Raw genomic sequence first — 15,218 nt, 5'->3', positions numbered from 1 at the left:
AAATTCTTTACAAGCACAGGAGCCCCTCCAGGAATCCTGCAGTCAGGTTTAGCAGTGCCACGCATCCCAAAGCTTCCAGGGCAGGCAGGCTTCAGGGATATCATGTTTTTCCAGGCACAGTACTGAAAGTAATAGGAAAACAACTGTCTCATTGTTTAGAGCATCCCTAAATATTGCCAGTAAAGATCTGGTCAACTTTCCACAGTCTGCGGCTTTTGAGATTTTTCCACCGGGGTGATTTATTTCATCAAAACAGCTCTTGGGCCACCAGCTGTTAAAGCACTTGTGGAAAGGGCCAACTCCATTCTCATTCCTCACTGCAGGTTTCCCTTAATAGAATCAAACTGGATAATAAGTGCTAATACTGTGATAGAGCTCTCTGTACTTTGACCTGAGTTCTCCTCCTGGGCACAGGGAGAATGCTGCAGGATTTCCTCCAGTGCATGGACAGGCCAGGATTAACCCATGCAGACAATCCCCATCCCTGTGTTTTGGGCACGCTTTGAGGTCTAGGCTCTGCTGTATCAAATTCTGTGCAAAATCCTATCCAGTATCTCTGATCCCGAACTGTTTGAGGTCTGTAAATATCCAAACAGCACTTGGTCCCCGAGCCTGTTCTCCAGAATGACTTTTCACTGCTGCATGCAGCCAGATCACACAGTCACAGCTGGCTTTTTTGGTTTTGGGGTTTTTTTTTTGTTTTGTTTTGCTTTGCTTTTTTTGGGGTTTTTTTATAAAAAATAAGATATGGCACAGTTTTCTAATTTTTTGGTAATTGCACTGCCGGCTTAAGCGCCCAATAAGAAAGCAAACATCACTGTGATTAATTAATATCACCGAGGGGGCGTGTTTTATTTTGTTGGGTTTTTTTCCCCTGAGAGACTATCAGAAAAATCAGATTCGTGTAAACATCACAAGTTTATTTTGACCAGGTTCATTTGGCAGGTCAGGTTGCTGTGAAATTGTTCATTTAACTGCTCTCATTGCTATGTAACCAAAGTTACATAGTTTTAGACACATGAGCCAAATGTGCTTCTCTAGGACAGGCACAGAGCTATGACAAAACCAACTCACCCAAGATGTGTGGAGCAGGTCAAAGAGGTCCAGGAATGGGATCTGAGATGGAATGAGGTGACTGATTATCAAGAGACTATCAGAAAAATCAGATTCATGTAAACATCACAAGTGTATTTTGGCCAGGCTCATTTGGCAGGTCAGGTTCCAGTGAAATTGTTCATTTAACTGCCCTCATTGCTACGTAACCAAATTGTAGTTTTAGACACGAGATACATGTGCTTCTCTAGGACATGCACAGAGCTATGACAAAACCAACTCACTCAAGACGTGTGGAGAAGTGCAAAGAGGTCCAGGAACGGGATCTGAGATGGAAAGATGTGACTGGTTCCTCCTGGTCCTAATCCCAGCAAAAACATGTGTTGTTGCTAAGAAAGTGGACCTAAATTACTTCTCAAGTAGAAATGGGCATCCTTAGACTTCGGGGTTAAGGTTTCAGGGTTAAGGCTCCAGGCTGGGGAGCAGGGTGAGGTTACAGCCATTGTGAGGCATTCATTCCCACATTTCCTCCTCCCAGGTCAGGGGCAGCAGCAGTGGCAGCCCTGACCTCCAGCGTGGCTCATCCTGCACTTCCAGAGGAGTTCTGGCAGCCAAGGGGAGGAAGGAAGGAAGGAATGCAGCCTCTTCCAGCCACCAAGTTAATGGGTTTCAATGCATAATTAGTGCCATTCTTGAAAACCCACGTCTTGTCACCACTCTAAATGTGTTTAGCTTCTGTTTCCTCATTATTTTAGGATCTCGTTTTTCCGCTAGATTAAGGAGATGCTTTTGTTTCCCCCACATCCCCCCGCAAAAAAAACCTCTGTCCCATGTGGGTGTTCATAGATGATTAAGAGATGATTGGAAACCTCTTGGCCTGCTCTTTGCATTAAATATTTGCCTGAGGAAGGACGAATATCCACTATGCAGCTTGGAAGTTTGACAAAATCTGACGTATTGAGCAGAGACTAACAAATCCCTGATTTGTATCTCATCCTGGGTACCACAATTCTTTGGGACTGCTTATGCATAGTGATCATGAAATGAATTAAAGACTAATTTTCTTCTATTGCCATAGAAATTTTGGGGGATTTCAGGCTGCCCTGAAAAGCCCAAGCACCCCAAGGGAGCTAGTTTAGGTGATTAGTCGGGGAGAGCAGGGCTGCTCCCTAATGGAAAAGCCAGGAAAGCCAAGCAGCAGCCCAGGAACAGGGCAAAAGGCAGGCAATCCTGCAGCTCAGGCTGGGCTGAGCTCAGGTGGGGACCCCTTGCTGTCATTATTGGGGAAAACCCAATATGAGGGTTGAGATGTGAAGTCAACTTTGAGTAAGTTGGTGGAGAGGATCTCCTCTCTTCACTTTCTCTGTCTTTATCAGAGAAAACCAAATTCAACTGATGTAGTGAGAAAGCATGACATCTCTGACTCTAATCAAAACACATTATTTTTTTAAACACCACTAGCATGTCAGGGCACATGTCCTCCTGCAGCCACAATAGTTTCCAAACTCCCCATGCCTGCAGCCACTTCCACCCCAGCCAGAATGTGCAGCAGCTCATGAGCCTTCAGGCACACCACAGCTGAGCAAAAGTGTTCAACTCCACAAATACAGAGATCTAGAGTTACACACAACATGCTTCTTATCCTATTTTATTTTTGATTCGATTTTTATTTGCAAGCCAGCACAAATGCAATGTTCTGCAGAGGGACACACTCTTTCCCCTGCCTTGAGACTGACAGAAAGACTTAGGAAATGCCACAGAAATAAACTCCACACAGAAAATGCAAGAATTGAGCAGTTCAGCTTTCAAGAGTCAGATAATGGCAAACAGAAGGTTGAACTTTTCCCCTCGTGTGCATATGCATCATGATTCATTGCATACTCCTCTTATGCTATTCCTCAGCTATTGCAGCATGCCATAATTTGTCTCCAGAGGCAAACAGTAGTTTGCAGAGCTGCATACTTGTCTCTGTGCGGCGGGGCAAGGCTGAGTTCACAGCACATGCCCAAGGCACTGCACACCACGGCAGGCGTGCTGCCGTCAGTCAGGGAGAGGCACAAGAGCAGGGCTGCTCCCTAAAGGAAAAGCCAGGAAAACCAAGCAGCAGCAGCACAGGAGCAGGGCAGAGGGCAGGCAAGCCTGTGGTGCAGCTCAGGCTGGGCTCAGCTCAAGTGGGGACCATCACAAGTCCAAGGTGAGGCAGGTCAGGGAATGGGTGATGCTGGAAGGGACCACAGTGCGGTCATCTGGTCCAGCCTCCCTGCTCAAGCAGGGTCATCCCAGAGCAGATGGCACAGGATTGTGTCTGAGGGAGGCTCCACACCCTCTGTGGGCAATCTATTCCAGTGCTCAGCCACTGCACAACAAAGAAGTTCTTCCTCATGCTCATGTGGAGCTTCCTGTGCATCCATTTCTGCCCATTGCCTCTTGTCCCATTGCTCATCACCACAGGGCAGAGCCTGGTCCATCCTCCTGGCTCTCTCCCTTCAGATACTGATAGATATTGAAAACATCAAGGTTTTTTAGTGCCCTCAGGGCCCCCAGCTGGGCTGTGGATGTCCCTGGGATGTGGCTGCCCTGAAACAATTCCCTGAGGGAGGTTGCATTACAAGGTGGCTGAATTACACTGGAGCAAGCGGCCTGCCCATGGCTAAGCCAAAAGCTGCCCCACACACCCAACCATGCAGGATTTGGCCTTGTGAGGTGAGAAGTAGTGGCAGGTTTGAGTCACTTCTGGCAGCAGTTTGAGTCACTTTGAGTGGAGATCCTCATCCCCAAAGCACAGCTCAGAAAAGGCTCTGCTAGAAAAGCAGCCCAAAATCATGGCTTTGTGTCCGTGTATCCACATCACTGCCTCATCCCAGCCAGTTTGGACCAGTGCAGTCTGGCAGGCTGGTATTACAAATACATCTGAAAAACATCCCTGAGCTGCCTTCTGAAAGGAGTCCAAGGCCAGTGCTGGTGCTGCTGAAGTCAGCATAACCCTGAGCTCAGGCAGAGCGCTGCCTGCGGAGCCTGGAGTGCACTGGACACGCTTCCCAACGCTGCAGGCTGAGTAATCAGCTATTCCCATGCAGATGAGCCCTGGGAGATGAGCAGCAAGCAGCATTGGGACCTGGAGTTCTGGGAAGAGCAGACCTCTGCTTTCCCAAATGTCTCACGGTGGGAGCGATGCCGCTCCAACCTTGCGAGCCATAAAAAGTAATGGGAAGCAGATGCTGCTGTACCTTAGATTAGAATCTGTGTTTAGATTTCCAAGATAATTTTTATCTCCGATACTTTGGCTAATGCAAGGCTGATATGATAAATGGATTTTCTGCAGAGTCTGAGAACGGTGCGCCTGCTTCAGAGCGCAACCTGATCCCGAGTTGTCTCCGGCAGGGAGACAGAGAAAAGAAACAGAGCTGGCCTGGATGAGGGCAGGGATGGAGGATGTGTTACGTGTAGGGGCTCAAACAACCCTGGGCTGGTGCTGGAGAGGGAGGAGTCACATCTCCCCTCCCACCTGCCCCAAGCAGGGTGGGAAGGACCATCCATCCCACAGGGCTCTTTGGAGGACAGGAGAGCATCCCCTCCATCCCTCCCAGCAGCCATGCAACCTCCCCAGCCTGTGTCTCAGAATCTTCAAATCCTAAAGGGGATGAGCTCAAACAGCCAGGAAACTGGCTTAAATCACCCACTGATGGAGAAAAGAGGGTACCACATTCCAACAATCCATATTTTCATTGGCTCATAGTATCGGGATGGGGTATAGACCTCCCTGCCCATCCTCATCTCCCTTAGCTCAGCGGAACCCTGAAACTGAATTTTTTCTGAATTTCTGAAACTGATTTTTTCTTTAAGTTGTCTTCCAATTTCCCTTGTCCCCATCACCTCTCCTGAGGCCAGGCACAGTTTACTGTCATGCTGTGACTTCTTTTTCATGGTCCCCTTGAAGCAATGGCCAGAAACACTCCATACCGCTTTGTCTTGATGTGCAGCCAATGGGGCCAATGGCAAATAAAAAAATATGGAGGTAAGGAGTTAGAGAGATTTTATTTTTTTGAGATTATTTTTTTCATTATTACTTTCCAGCCTGAAAACTCTTGGCAGAGTAAAACTCATCAGTTCCTTCTAGCATTGTAAGCAGAGATTATGTAATATTTACAGTGATATTAATGCAATCAATCAGCGTCAGCAAGTGGAGATTTGGGAGCCAGCTATATACACGAGAGAAAAGTGGAGGAAAGGGAAGCACAAAGGGGTCCCTGTGATGGCCAGGGAAAGATGCCAAATAATTTCACTGCTTTCCAAACTAATATGTTACAAAATAACACAATCAGCTTTGGCCCAGTTCATTAAAAATAATTGACTTGACTGCTCAGTGACTTCCCGAGATGCCCACGAGCACCCAGGCGTTCCCATAAACACCTTTCCTCCTCCCATTTGAAGGGAAAGGCTTTGCCCAACCCTGCTGCTGCTCAGTTCCAAGGGATGTCAAAGGAGCCCTTGTTGGACCTTGGGCTAGTGGGAATGGTGAAAGAGCCATGGATCAAGAGCCCTCACTGAACAGAAGGGCTTGGCCACCGCTCCCTCTATTTCCAACAAAATGCCTGAAAGAGGCTGTTCTTTCCAAGGTGTGGGCCTTGCAGCATCAGAATTTGTCACCCTGAAAGCCCCACAGACAGCAACTTGTGCTGCTTTGTTTTATTTTATTTTCCTTTTCTCCTTCAGGTGGAAATGCTAAGAGGGAATTGTTGCCAGAACTTGATTTCTGCATTGCCATTGGAGAAATTTCTAGCAGTGAGGAAGAGACATTGTCTTGCTGTACAATAACATGGGACCTGCAGATGATTTGAGAGAGGCTTCAAACCCAGCCCAGCCAGGTCCTAGGTAGGCTGCAAGGGGCTCAGCATTTGGTTTCCAAGGGGCTGGGAATGTGCTCTGGTCCCTGTCTGCCAGGGTGGAAATACTGCAGGCATTTCTAAACCATATCTTGGAATAAGCCTTTCCTAAATAGTTGCTACTGATGTTTGGACCCCTGCCTGCAGTTTGGCAGAGGCCAGTCTTGGGATTCAGGTCTTAATGTGGAGTGTCTCAAGTTCTGATGATGCTGGAATGAGGGATCCCTGCTGCTCTGGCTGGTGGGCCACTCTCACTGGGGGGAATGGGCAAGCAAGTTTAGAAAGTCAGGTCACGTCCTTATAAACCCATGAATCCTGCCTTCAAAGGAGGCAGGAAGGGATGAATGATCGAGTCTTCCTAATTTAAAAATGTTATGTAACTGTTGAGATACTGTGTCGGACAGCTCTCACATCCCAGTACAAGACCTGATCCCTGACTTCTGCTGGACCATGGAAGAGTTTCATAGCGAATATGACTAATTTGAGAAATTCAGGTCTGCTCTGAAGGCATCACTGCCTGTTGATGTGTTTGCTGAATTGAAAAATTTCAGTTTACAGAATTTACTCTGGCCTGCTACCTAAAGGACAAAACCTGCACTTCTTTAGAAATGTGTCACTTGAGAAACAGAGGCAAGGACCCTAATAAAATCAAGAAAAACTGAAGTGATGGAAAGACCTGAAACCTCACCGCACTTTCTTCAGAGGATGTTTTTGACCAAGAATCCAGTTTAACTTCTGGAGTAAGAAATTCAAGTTATGCTTCATTTGGAGAGAGGACAGTCTTTATATTTCAAAACCCATCAAGTGCAGTAAAAGAACAGGAGAGACACCATTTTCTCCATGTTCCTGTTTGTTATGTTACCCCAAACCCAGAGGAATGCCCAGGGCAAAATCAAACAGCCATACTCAGGAGTACAAGTTTCTTTTTCTCTGTTTTCTCTACCAGAAGCCACCTGAGGAAATTCCAGAAAGATTTGCTGACGCCCACCTCGGTTGAAAGGGGAGGGACAGCTGAGTGGCAGAGCACTGCAGAGCTCCTGGCCCCAGTAGGGAGGGAGGTGATGACTCCTGGAATGCTGGTTTTGAGAAGAGCAATTGGCCTGGCTGTGATTGAGAAATGCCTGCTCTCCAGAGGAGGATCAGCACGTGGGCAGCAGTGGATTTTTCAAGAGCAGCCCTCCCCTCCAGTTTGTTTGGCAGTAAGAGCCACTTGTCTGTGAGCAGGCACGCAGCATGTGATCATTCTGGGCTCTGTCCCATTGAGGAGCATGACTCTTGGGGAAAGCTTGACATCAGATTATGCCCTTCTCAGAGAGTACAAAACTCTGTTTCGGGCCAAGTTTTGTGCATTTCTGGCTCCTGAGCCATGCTCTCACTTCTCCTCTGTCCCAATGAGTCTATTTTGGGCTGAATTCCTAGTGACACGAGCAAAAATTCCTAGAAAAAGACCCTTGTGCGCAGATGGAAGAGCAAACTCTCTTAACCACAACCACAAACCACTTCCATAAACTCCAACCTTTTGCTCCAGATTTAGGTTTCCTAGCAGAGACTTGGAAGCTTTCTGGGCAAAGTTTAGTGTTTTTGGGGAGAAGGGGCCCCTTTTTTATTGCTGCAGAAACCTGTTCCTTGCTCCATGAAGGTGCTCACCAGATGCCCTAGAAACCTTTGTCACTGGGAGCAAAGGAAAAAGAACATTTGCCCCAGAGAACTTTAATCGTGTAAGCAACTAAATTAGGTGGCTGATCTGCCTTTGATCTCTTTATAATCTCTGCAGAGACATTTCTTTAAGTGAGTATAGAGCAGGAATTAACCTCCTGTGCAGGGAAGAGACTTGCAGAGTAACCTTTGTCTCTTCCCTGTGTAAAGGAGCTGTTGAGCAGTTTAGCCAGGCAGCTAAACTGACTTAGAGACTTAAAGACTTAGACAGCTTAAGGAGACACCTGGAGGTGTCATCACCTTCTGGAGATGAATACTTTTGTGGTACTCTGTCCTCTGTGCCTCCATGGGGTGGGAAATTCTTCATTTGTGCTTCAAAATCTGGACAACACCTTTCCCAACACTAAACTGACCAAGAATTAATAGTGGATAGAAGGGTGACCTGAAATGTTTGTTTCAGGAGAGCAGCAGTTGCTTTCCCTGGTCTGTGGTGATATTCACAGTTTTCTCTGTAAGTCACACTGAGGCAAAAATTATGCAATGCCCCGACTGTACATTTATCCACACTTCTGGTGCTTTAGCAATCTGGCTTCTCAGCTAGAGGCTGGAGCCAAAGCATATTAAGAAATGAGCCTGTGTTTTGAACATATGCTATCAGCAAAGTCTCATTTTGTGTTGCCACTTAGTATTTCTTAACAGGAGGAGAATGTACACATGGGGCTGTCTTGAGACAGGAACAATGCAGGACAAAGCCCTGAATGGCTTTACACCTTCAGGCCACTTATCTGCAGTGCAGAGGTGTCCAATTCTGATCCACCCCAGTTAGGAATAATGGAAAGAATCACCAACAAAAACACTGCAAGGGCCCAAGATGCTGCCAAATCACCCATCACCTTGTTGCAGGCAAATATGGCATAAAAATGACTGAGCTGCACATGACCTCAGGCTGAAAGATGGATTGGGAGAGCTGCTCACCCCAGTCCTGGAGAGCCATGGGCTTGGCCAGCAGTCCCTGGTTAAATGATGAGTCCATCCTGTTTGTTACAGACACAGAGCAGCCCTTGGCTGCTGCTCTCGTCTGTATTTCAATTTGTGCCGATAATACACATTTTTAAAGGAGATCTTAATTGCCCCACTAGATTTATTATCAGGGATGTTATCCATCCCTTCCTTCTACCCCTTCCCCCCTCCATCTCAATCCATCATTTTTACGAGAGGGCAAATTGAGGACCACACCTCCTCTGCTTCCCAGGGACAGCACCGTGGACATCAGCTTCACCACCTCCCAAAAATCACACAGGATGAGCTCACAGAAAGCTGGTAAATGACTGAATGTGAGCACAGGGAGCCCAGTTGCATTCTTTTCACCCTGAGGTGCCAGTACCATTGTGTCTGTTTTGCAGCAGGGTGATGAGAACAAAGAGTTTTTGGGGTGGAATCCAAATCACACCCTCCCATCAAACCCTGCCGAGCCAGGATGCTGAAATGGCTGAGCCTGCAGCTCAGGGCTGTATAAAGCTGCAGGGTTAGCAGCCCTTGGCTGTGCCAGGCTCCAGGCTAGAGTTCTACAGGAGGGAGGTTACAGGCCTCCAATGGGATGTAAACTGAGTTTCTGGGCGCAGCAGAAAGCGTGTGGCTGGTGTCTGTGCAGATCCTGGCAATCTGAATCCTTCCTTGTAAGCATTGGTGGTGCCAAGCAATTACAATGTTTATAGAAACTGATGGCCTACATCTGTTTAAAATACTTCCCAGTGTTTAGACTGACAGGACAGAAAACATTCTGCAAGGAGTAAGCAGAAATTGGATGGTTTTTTTTATATATAGATATATGTTTTTTAGTTGGTTTGGGTTTTTTCTTAACTTAGAAGAACTCACACTAAATTGATTAACTACTCAATTTCATTAGCACTGTAAGCAGAGTGAGCACAAGCCATAAACCTGCCTTCCTGCATGATAGAGAATTAACAAAATGTAAGAAAACCCTTCCAGAAGGTGAAGCCTGTTTGGAACTGGACTGAAGCAAGAATGTGCTCTCATATCCCAGCAGCTTTACAGCCTTCCTGCTTGATCTTGAGCAAGACAAAGCTTTCTCTCCATTGAGAAATCAGCCGGGATGGCTGATCCCAGTCACTCCAGCAGAGATAACAACCATTCTCACTGCACTGTAGCTATTTACAGATGGAGCAGGGGAGCAGTTATCCTCTGCAAGCAATTGATGCTGAGCTGTCAGCATCACCTGCTTGCAGAGGATAACTGGATCTGCTGCACTGCACAGAGAAGCCTGACCAAAGCCCTTGGCTTTATCTCATCTGCCTGTGGTGGCTCCTTATCTCCACCCAACACTGCCCTTTATTGCTTTGAGTCCTTCCAGGAGATTCTGCAGGGTCAGTGGTCCCTGTTGGACCCATGGGATGCTCCTTCTTTGATTCAGGCAGCTTTGGCCATGAGTAAGATGTCCAGGTGGTTTAGGGATGAAAGGAGCTGAGATTTTGTAGGCAGTGACCATGACAGCAAAGAGAGCAGAGCTGTGCAGTCCCACAGTGACACAAGGGCTCCTCAGAGACCTCAACAAGCCACTGCAAACTGGAGCCACATCCAGAAACCCAAGGATTGCTTCAGAAATGGCCAAACCCCAGGGCCCCATGGCCAAGCCCAAGAGCTTTGGCCAAGCACCTTCCCTCAGCTGCAGCAGCTCTCTAAGCTGAGCATACAGCACATTAATACCCAAATTTTCATGCACTCACCTAGGGGCTTGTTTGTACAGCCAACCTTATCTTCCTCTTCCTTGAGCATGGGCTGCTGTGCTTTGCCACCTGACTGCTGAGAGAACCTTCCCTCATGAGCAGTGTGGAATCTTGCTATAAATCTCCCTGTAGGGCTCACTCCTGGGTGACAATGCCCCAGAACAAAGAGCCCCATTCACCACTCGAGCCTTTGGAGTTCATTTTCCATATTTTAATGTCAGTCCTAGGGGCAGGGTGCAAGTTTTATGTGCAAAGCACACAGAGATCCCCAAAAGGGACACCCTGTTCTGGGATTAGTTATAACCAAGTCCCCTTGGGCATGGCTGCTGCTCAGCAAGTGGGAAGGTCCCTCCTCTCTGGGTTATACTGAAAACAAATGTATGGCAGAAAGGAAATCCATCTCTGGAGCTCTCCGTTAGCTCACTGCCAGGATTATGATGGTGTTATTATGGTATCTAGCTTAGTAAAAAACAGTTTCCATTCTCATTTTCCTCCCACCCAATCCCTTGTATTTTTAAGGCCACTTATGTCACACACATACATACACATGCAAAACTCCAGCATGGAAAGCAGCCACATCAAGCACAGCATCACAAAAAAAAAGCAGCCACCATCTCTTCCAAGCCCTCCTTCCTTCTGCTCCGTAAATTAGTACACAAATTATGCAAATCAGAAGCACGTGCAGGGGGATAGCTGCTCTCCCTGGCTCTGGCTGGGGAGGAACTGCATCTCCCATCAGGAATTCTCTATGGATGGGGTTAGGACTGTGCTTGGCACTGATGGTCCATCCTGCACACCAAAGGACCCACAGGGTTTGTCCTGCTCCCCTTGGAGCATCCTGTCCCCTCAGCAATGACTTCTCTGTGTGTTGCTGCCTCTCCCTCAGCCCCTGAGCAGAGCTGTGTAAAACATGCAGACATTTTCATCACTGAACTTATGGCTGCCCTGAGGGCATGTGCATAAGTTTACCCAGTGCTCCTTAAATCAGTCCCAGAACAACCTTTTCCAGCCACTGCCAAACAAAAGCTTTTCCAGCAGAGCTCCATTTTCCTTTTCTCTGTAAGAAACCCTTTTTTTTTTTTTTTTTTTCAGGCCAGCTCAGCTGCTACACTTGGGCACTGGCTGGTGGAAACACACACCAATACCTGCAATCTCACTGAAATTAGTGGAAAAAAACCTGCCGTTAAATTCAAAGAGAGTGGAACAAAATTTCACAGTGTATTTTTTTTTTTCCAGCAAGGTAAAAAAACCAGAAAGAAATCCAAAAGGGAAGGAAAAGATCTGTTGAAACCCAACTTTAGTCCACATTGAAGCAAACCTTGATGACTCTTATATTCCCTGTGGGTGACATGTACCTGCTACAGAAGTGAGCTGCTGCTCCAGCTTTAAGGATGCAATCTGCTCTGGGTTAAGGATGTTGTAAGGATGCAATCTGTTCTAGGATAAGGATGCTGTAAGGATGCAATCTGCTCCAGACTAAGGATGCTGTAAGGATGCAACCTGCTCTAGGCTAAGGCTCCTAAATTGCTCCTCCCATGCCCCAAGTGGCCTGTTATTCCTGTTATTCCTGCACTGCTGCTCTAAGGGTATGAAGGTGGTGCTGCTCACAGGCAGAGCCTGGTTTTGGTGCTAAAGCAAGCTCAGGGTGGGTGGGTACAACATCCACCATGCAAACTCTCAAGGGGCGGGGTGCTTCCAGGCTTTTATTCTCCTACCAAAATAGTTCAGCCCCTGATGTCTCTGAGTGGCTTTACAGGGTGAGGCTGTGCTCTGTTTCCATCTGCTGTGACACGGCAGGGGATGCAGTGTCCCACACCCAGTTTGCATGCATTATCAGCAGCCCAGGGGCAGCCCAGGCTCCCAGGGAGTGACAGCTCCTGTGTTTCCCCTGTTGGAGACCAGCTTGCTCCATCCTCCCTCTCTGATCTTCCACAACTGCAGCTTCACACCAGGCCAGTGACTCAGAAATGCCAATGCCACAGGAGAAGGGGTGTCCCTGACAGGGAAATGAGTGCCATGAAGAGACAAACAATTTATGGCTGTTTTATGATGCTGACATGAGTCAGGGGTTGTTCTTTGCATGGGGGTGGATAGGGGAATTTTGGACAGCTCTGCTGACACCATTTAGTGTGGCTGCACAACCACTCCCAGATATCTGACATGATCCCACGTACTCAACCCTCCAAAATTCCCTTGGTATCACCTGGGACTCAGTAAATCTAAGGGTCATGATGTTGTCCACCATGTGTCACAGACATCTTTTATGAAAAATTCTTTCCTTAGGAATTTTCCTCCTGAGAAGCTGAGGCCTCAGGAACAAAGTGTGAACAAAGTGTAAACAATGATTATCTGCTGCTGTGGAATGCAACAGGTGCATCTGTTGGTTGCACTGTCTCATGTGGTTGTTTCTAATTAATGGCCAATCACAGTCAGCTGGCATGGACAGACAGTCCAAGCCACAAACCTTTGTTATCATTACTTCTTTGCTATTCTATTCTTAGCTAGCATTCTGATGAAATCCTTTCTTCTACTCTTTTAGTATAGTTTTAATATAATATATATCATAAAATAATAAATCAAGCCTTCTGAAACACAGAGTCAGATCCTCGTCTCTTCCCTCGTCCTCGGACCCCTGTGAACACGGTCACAACCATGCACCACAGCAAGGCCAAGCCTGTCCATTCCACAGGGACAATCCTGGGGACACCTCAGGCCAGTGCTGAAGGACCTCAGCAGCTCCAAAGGCGCCTCCATCTGTGGATACAGCACTGCCCTCTGTGTGAGGACTCACAGCAGGGCCAGGGCTCTGGGATGGGGTGTCCCACCCCACAGCCAGATCTGTCACACGTTGATATTTCTGCACAAACAGACTTGGGAGCCGCTCACATCAGCGTTCAGCTGGAGGAAATCCCAGCCACGAGCCCGCCGGGATCAGGGGAATCAAAGTGTTGCTAATGAAGAGCCTTTTCTCACCCTCCCAAATCCACACTGCAAACAGTAGGATGCAAGAGGGAGGATTTCTCATAAGCTGAAGGGCTCCAGCAGGAAATGGCACATTTAGCACTTCTTTCATGAATTTTTCCACCACATCTCCTTCGCGCCCCCTCCCAATCTCTGCCCATGGCAGCACACTATCTCTGGGAGCAGATCCCCTCAATTTTTAAGAGCAGCACTGTGCACTCCTTGGTCCCTGGCCACAGCCATGTCTCCCCAATTTAGCCCTGCAAATCACAGTGGCACCAGATTAAGCCTTTAGCCGTGTTATTTCATGAGGCTTGCTCATCACAAATGTTGACAGTAAGGATCAGCTTTAAGCAACAATCCAGAAAACCAATTCCCTTCCATATATTCAACAAAATCCTGTTGCTTCCTTCAGGAGAAAACATGCTGCACTGCCTTATTGCACAGGCACGGGAGGAAATCACTCTCTGAATTTGGAAAGTCAATATTAATGGGCTCAGACTGCAGCAGAGGGCATGTTCATTTTGCAGTGGAGTTACTTTCCCTGATACTCCCTTGATTCCATTTTCCTGGCAAATTGTGATTGCTAATAAATTGCAATAACTTTGAGTTTACATTACGACTTGCAGGAGATTATTTTGGGCAGTAATGACATTCCCAAAGTGGAGGGTCTCTCCAGTGAAATATCTGGCATATGGAAGCAATTCAGTTTTTACAAATTCAGATGAAACCTACGTATTACTGATGAAGAAACCATGTTTTGATAAGATAATAGGCAGCAGTGTGAGCTGACAGCGAAGAAAATATGAAGCTTCTAATGCCTACAAGGAAATCAGGCTTCTCCCAAAGCTTGTTGAAGCCAGTGGACTGAGTCCTGTAGGCTCCACTGGGGTTGGAGATCAAGTCTTCACCCTCCTCACAACAGGAACAAGTTCTGGGTCAGCTCGTCCCATCCCAGAACACTTTATCCTACAATAATATTCCAGCCTCCCTCTTATTAGATGCTCAAATCTGTTTATTTCCTCTAGTGTCCAAGTCTCCCTCAGTGTCTCCTTTTGAAACCCCCAGGGCAGCCGAAGCGGGAATTTTAATTTTATTGCACTATTTGTCAAACATTTTTTCCCTTTTTTTTTTAAACACTGTTTACACAGTGCAGCCTTCCTCCCTGATCCCCTCTGGTTTGTCTTTTGCTTCTCAGGCATTTCCTAGCTGCTGTGCTTGGGCTCCACCTTGTCATGTAAATCCAATTTAATTTGCACAGTTCTGCTTGACTGGGGCTGTTTTCTAATAAATTCAAGCTCCGTGAAAAATTCCAACCAGGTGATACACTCAAAGGCAGCAGCTCCTAACACAGTATGTGGGAAGGATCTTCAAAACACGCTCTAAGGGGAGGCAGGTGGCTTTTGGGGCTGATTGCCCTTTTACTTCCAATATTAACTTTTAATTTCCAACAGCTAAACCTTGTTTTCCTATATGATCCATCGCTGCCTGAAAATCCGTTCTGTCCTGGGGTTATTGACACAGTTGGAAAATTTACTATGTTTACTCTTTTGGAGAAAACAGTTTGGATTTTATGCATTAATTTCAAACCAAAACTGTGTCCACGCTCACAGTGCAATCTCTAATTCTGCTCTTCTTCATCCTCTGTCACAAACAGGGAGTTATCTTCAGAAACCTTTACTGCAGAGATGAAAACATGCATGAAACAAGGATGAGGAAGAAGTTTTATTTTATGGGTTTATGGTTTTAATACTTCTGCTTATCAGTGAGTGAAATATGAATATATATATGATCATATATATATATATAAATATATATTTTCATATATATATGAACATATATACAAATATATATTTTTTGATCTTTACTCAGTGAGTAAAGGTCGAAAAAATGCTCTTTGCAAAAGGGGAATGGTGGAGTT

The sequence above is a fragment of the Zonotrichia leucophrys genome, chromosome 8 (genome assembly GCF_028769735.1).
Source record: "Zonotrichia leucophrys gambelii isolate GWCS_2022_RI chromosome 8, RI_Zleu_2.0, whole genome shotgun sequence".
In the NCBI taxonomy this organism is placed as follows: domain Eukaryota; kingdom Metazoa; phylum Chordata; class Aves; order Passeriformes; family Passerellidae; genus Zonotrichia; species Zonotrichia leucophrys.
Note: the sequence above shows the minus strand (reverse complement) of the source record.